The following is a 6,494-nucleotide window of genomic DNA, read 5'->3' as shown; positions in this document are numbered from 1 at the left end:
TCAAGCCCATAAGGGTTAGGGCTCTAGAGATGATTGTCCGGACAGATCTCTCACTACGCATTCGTGTCGCACAGAGAGAAGCTCTCAAAGAAAGGAATATTGAGGATGAATATCTCCGTGGGATGGAGAAGCAGTTGGTACCAAACGAGGAAGGAACTTTATGCTTCATGAAACGAATTTGGGTTCCTCTGTTTGGTGGATTGAGAAAGGTCATTTTCGATGAAGCTCACAAGTCACGGTACCCGATTCATCCAGGAGCGGATAAGATGTACCAAGATCTTAAGGATTTCTATTGGTGGCCAAGGATGAAAGGCGATGTTGCGGTATACGTTGGTAAATGTTTAACTTGCGCCAAAGTGAAAGCCAAATACCAGAAGCCCTCAGGTCTATTGCAGCAACCTGAAATACCCAAACGGAAATGGGAACAGATTTCAATGGACTTCATAACAAAATTGCCAAGGACACCCAAGGGCCACGATTCGATTTGGGTGATAGTAGACCGTCTAACGAAATCTGTGCACTTTTTGTCCATCAGGGAAAAAGACAACAAGAGCAAACTTGCTGAGATATACATGAGAGAGATCGTTGCATGACATGGAGTGCCTCTCTCAATCATCTCTGATAGAGACGGAAGATTCGTGACAAGGATTTGGCAATCCTTTCAAGAAGTATTTGGTTCTCAGTTGAACCTAAGTACAGCTTTTCACCCGCAAACGGATGGACAGAGTGAACGAACGATTCAGACATTAGAATACATGCTGCGAGCTTGTGTAATGGATTTAGGTGGAAGTTGGGACACTCACCTAACATTGGTGGAATTTTCATACAATAACAGTTACCATGCAAGTATTCAAGCCGCACCGTTCGAAGCTCTCTATGGACGCAAATGTCGATCACCGATTTGTTGGGCTGACCTGGGTGATAGACAACTAGTTGGTCCGGAATTGGTCCAGGAAACGACAGACAAGATTGCATAGATCCGGGAGCGCATCAAGGCGGCTCGCGATCGACAAAAGTGTTATGCGGACCGAAGAAGGAAACCTCTGGAATTCGAGGTGGGAGATATGGTTTTATTGAAGGTTTCACCCTGGAAGGATGTGTCACGCTTTGGGAAGCGTGGGAAGCTGAATCCACGCTACATTGGCCATTCAAAATTCTGCAAAGGATTAGGCTTGTAGCATACAAATTGGACTTACCTGCTGAACTTAATGGCGTTCATGATACATTCCATGTATCAAACCTGAAAAAGAGTCCAACTCAAGAGACAGTTGTCATTCCTGCTGACGAAGTTCATATCGACGACACGCTCCACTTGGTCGAAGAACCCATCGAGGTTACGATTGGAAGATTAACAAGACACGCCGGAGTAGTGTCAAACTCGTCAAAGTCCGACGGAATGCACGACACGGCCCCGAATTCACATGGGAACGTGAGGATCGTATAAAAGAGAAGTACCCGCATTTATTCCCCAAGACCCCTGCAACCAGAAGCAGAACCTAAAATTTCGGGACGAAATTTTCTTAACGGGGGGAGAATGTGACAACCCTCACAATTACAGGTATCCGTACAAATAATTAATATTTAATTTGTGCTTAATGACTGTGCTTGATTACAACTGTGATTAAACTACTTTATGATTTCTGTTACATATATACATATGCATCACATTTCATAATGTCACTCTATTTATTACACACAAACCTTAGTGACAAACTTGATGCACAAATCACAGTTAGCACAGTGAGCGGATAACCCAGAGACATGCTGACAGTGCCAGCACCTAGACAGACAATGTTTTTGAGGCCAGTATGAGCCAGAGATAGAATACTACACTAGTAGGGAGTGTAGGGAAGTGAGGACCATAAAACTGCGTCACTAGGTGATAGTTATAGTGCCGGGAAGTGCCTAAAACACACTCTAAATGCAGGATTTTGTACTTAATAACAAAATTTAGCATTTAATTATGCTAGTAATGTGCAAAAACTTGACAAAATGGTCCTAGATACTTTCCAAAGTGTCATGAATTAATTATGTCACAAAAAGTACACATTACGGATTAATTAAGCACTTTAACGGAACAACACCGAACCGAACAACCGGACTTTACTCGGAATACAAAAATATTGTCAAACACATTGTTTTTATTTTTCTAAGCTAGTTAGGGTCCCCGAACACCCTAACACAGTATATACTTCATAACACACCAAAACCCACTAACTAAACACTTGATTTCTAACTAAATCAACTAACCACCCATTACAACCCAACTAGGCACCCCCCCCCCACTTGGGACGGTCACAAGGGTGGTGACCCACCTTTGATTTTTCTTGATCTATTTCTTGGATTATGTTTAGTACTAATGAAGCATAAGACACAATGGTCATTAGAATGTTGGAGGTCTATTTATAAATCCACAAGTCTAACATCCATTCATCACCTTCAATACACATCACACTTCAAACTCTCCTCTCTTCTCTCTTCTTGTTCGGCCGAGACCCACCACACCACCATCACCATCTTCAAGTTTCATTCCAAGCAATCTCTAGTGATCCAAAGGTGTTAGAGATCATACAAACAAGCTCGGTGTGTTCGGAAGCTCAAGGACCACTCTCATCTTCTTTTATCCACCACTTTTCTACACTTGAACTCCCCTAGCCTTGAGCTAGTGGTAAGAACTTAGATCCTTGCATTTTACTTGTTCTTTAAGTGGTTAATGATGTTTAATGATCGAAATGATAAGAACTTCAATGAATCTTATGAAGAAGTCTTGAACATAAACTAACTTAGTAATAAAGTATGGTTAAAATGATGAAGAAATCATGTTATTCATATGTTGTGATGCTTGTTGGTTGTTGTTACTCATGTTGTTGATGGATCATCATATAGCCTTGCTAGAGCATGATTAAAAACATGAGCTAGCAAGATGAGAAAGTGTAGGATCGTGTTCTGACCTGATTGAGTCGTTCAGAGGCGTTCAACTACGTTTCAGGTGCGGAGTAACAAGAAACGGAGGTAGAAACAGCTGAATCTTCACTAAAACTGCTAATTGTATTGATTAACAATCGATTACATGCAGTTCTTCACACCGGCCGCACTTCGGCGTGGAATACAAGAGAATCGTTATAGTTTCGCTCGAATGAACTGCTATATATAGGCCTTGTGGTTTCGCTTATATGGACATGTCCATATAAGCGAAACTACATGTTACGAATAAGCGGAACCTTCACTCTATAACCATATGAGCGAAAGTAACTCTCTAAACACATATACTCTCCAGTTTTCTCGTAACACGTGCCCTAATCTATACAATACAATGTATGACTCGATCTAAGACAAAGTCGACAGATGTAGTGCACCAAAAAACTCCCCCTCAGATGTTGACGGAGTCGTCCATCGAGTCACAACAAAGTTGTGTCTTCACATCTTCAATCTTGATCAGTCTCTGGGATTTTCTCTCTCTCTATCTTCAGACTCCCTCTCTCGATTTGCTGGCATTTCTTTGTTCTTCAGCAACTTCTGCTTCAGGATCATTGTTTGGCTCTTCATGTTCCAGAATTAAAATCTGACTCAAGCTCTATCTGCATAGTCTTTAATTTCCAGAATCGAAACTTGGCTAAACCTGCACATTCTTAACCCAGAAATAAATTTCCTAAATTTAACAATTTGAATGCACCAACACTGACTCCCCTCAAAAACTAACTCTCTGCACCAATAACTACTTTCTCTCAAATCACAAACACATGATGAACCACTTGTTGATTTAAAAACATATTTTGACAAATAAGACATACTCCCCATCACAACAATGTCATCATGTTTAGCACTCGGAATTTTGAAAATCAGCTTTCCAATTATCAGTTGTCGAAAATCTTTTTGACTTTTTCAAAAGTTTATGCTAAAACACACAAAAAATCTTTTTGGATTTTCTGAAAGAAACTAAATGACATCACTTGTAGAAACAGAATAATGCAGAAATGAGATATTTACTCTTGGAATCCTGAATATGCCAATAATTGTACTAATCCACATATGTCTCTTTCCGACAATATTTTTGTGAGTTCGTGTAAGAGGATCATATCAGTTTATGAGACATGTCACTAACACCATTAAGCTGATTACATTTTAAGCTCTAAACAATTCACCTAGATTGTCAGTATATTGGTCCACTTAAATTTTCACACAAAGTTCAACTGCTTCGAGATACGAATTAATGTTTTATGCACTTAAACTTATTCCCGTGTCTTACTTCTTGAATATACTCCCGTATCCAGATCCCAATATGCAGTCTTACAGGTGAATATACCACAGCTGATATCTGTTTAGGGGTTAGATGCGAGGGCCGTGAGAGCTCAGGTCGATACTTCCGTATACGCAGAGAGATGACGGCTTCGACTTTCGGTATGTCCCCTTTAGAGGATCTTTTGATTAAAACAGCAGCGACTATCAATTTTATTATTTCATCAGCTTGCTGAGGGTGATGCTATGTTTCACGCATTTTCGTAAAGCATTATCCGGGGACTAGGTCAGTACTTCCATACAGCAGAAGTCCCGAGATAATACCCCAGATATCACTGAGCATAAAGACCTAGTATCTCAGAATAAGGGACCTTTCAAACAAGATTTCAGGGGTTACCTATATATCCAAGTAGTTTTGTTAACCCACAGAATAAGCAAGTTTGAATTTAGGTTTATATCTCATCTCAGTTTACTAAATGTGCGAAAACCTACTGACACATCCACAGTAAGATTGTTTATCACATTTTGCTTTACATTTCTTTAGCATGTTGTGACAGTCCACTGATGTACTATCATTTCATCTTTTCACAACAAAACTCAATTTTGATTTTCTCATGTTTTTGTATTTTTCAAATTTTCTAATGTTTTTGGATTTTCTGAAATTTTCTACTCCCCCTAAAATGCAAACACATTACAGAAAATTGAAAAACAACTAGACTCTTGACCCACTTGAACACAAAACAAACTGTACAAAATTTGACAACTGACATCGGATTGCATCAATTCGCCATCCACTAAGGCATAAACAATCAGAACTCCCCCTTTCAACAAATCATTTTCTCATTTAGATCTCAAAACACTTAAGTTTGTTTTAATCAAAATGATTTTTCTGGAAAATGAATTTGTTTACCACTTGTAAAGTACGGGGATATGGTTCATCATTTTGTCAGTTATTATGTTAGTAAATCAAGTACAACTTAATGTCCCTGATTTACCGTGTTGCATTCAAGCAATCTTTGTACCACTTGTAAAAACTAACCACTTGTAAGATCACCAACAATACCACTTGTAGGTATATCTGAACAATTACCCACTGTAGGAATGTTACGTCTACATTTACCAAACAGGATGCCGATACCTGCTTCGCACTTACCAACCTGGAAGCTCCGACGTAATCCTTTCATCCTGTAAATATTCAAACAATTTTAATAACTTTCATACAAACTCATCAAAAACATGAATGATGCCGATTCCTGATCCACGATATAAACTTGGGATCTCCAGCATAGTCCTAAGACTATTAAGGGAAACAAACTTCCATCCAAGTCTTTTCAGACTTGATGGCTTTCAATTCTTGCGTAGTAGGGTTGTATGTTGCCTTTTTAGTTGCATAAAAATCTTTAACCCCTTTACTTTCCCATTCAACATTTTTCCAAAAATTTTCTTTACACTTCCATTAAACGTTTTCTCGACATCAAATTCATTTTTCTCTTTGTAAAACTGATTCGAGATTTCAATTTTACCAACCTTCTTTTTAACTTCTTCAAACTTCAGTGATGGAAATTAAACATCATTCACTGAAATTTTTACCTCACCTTGTGGCTCCTCTGGCTTTGTGGAACCAGATTCATCGCCGACTCTCTCACTAACCTTTTTAACAACCCATACTTGGTTGTTTTCAGCTTTCTGTTTGTAAACATTCTTTCTCGAACACTCACCAACCTCATACGTTGAATTTTCAAAAATTTTAAGTCTGTTGGTTGGTAGTTCAACATCAATAATCTTTTCTTTCAATTTGTTAGAAACTCCCTGTTTTGTTTTAGCGTTTTTTGGACAGTTCCATGCAATGCGACCAGCTTCATTGCATCTGTAACAGGTACGAGTTTCTTTTGGTTGCCACACTTCAGTTCCATTCTTTCTCTTATCAGCAAGAAACTCTTGATTTGACTGTCTCCAGAACGGTTTCTTCTGTTCATCCTCTGAACTTCCACCTGACACAAATTCTGTTTTTGTATTAGAATTTTTCATATTTTTATGATTTTCTAGTGGAATAAAACCAATTCCTTTCTTTTTGTAGCTACGATTTTGTTTTGGTTTCTTTTGAGAACCCGAACCAGAATTGTAACCCTTTTTCCTGTTTAAACGTTGTTGAACTCTTGAAGTGTACTTTTTAGGTTTTTCATTAAGATTTAAATCTTTTATTTCAGAAATATTAATTTCTGTCATTTTGAAAACCTTTTTGATCAATTCAAATCTGA

This window comes from Helianthus annuus, chromosome 6 (genome assembly GCF_002127325.2).
Source record: "Helianthus annuus cultivar XRQ/B chromosome 6, HanXRQr2.0-SUNRISE, whole genome shotgun sequence".
NCBI classification, from domain to species: Eukaryota; Viridiplantae; Streptophyta; class Magnoliopsida; order Asterales; family Asteraceae; genus Helianthus; species Helianthus annuus.
Note: the sequence above shows the minus strand (reverse complement) of the source record.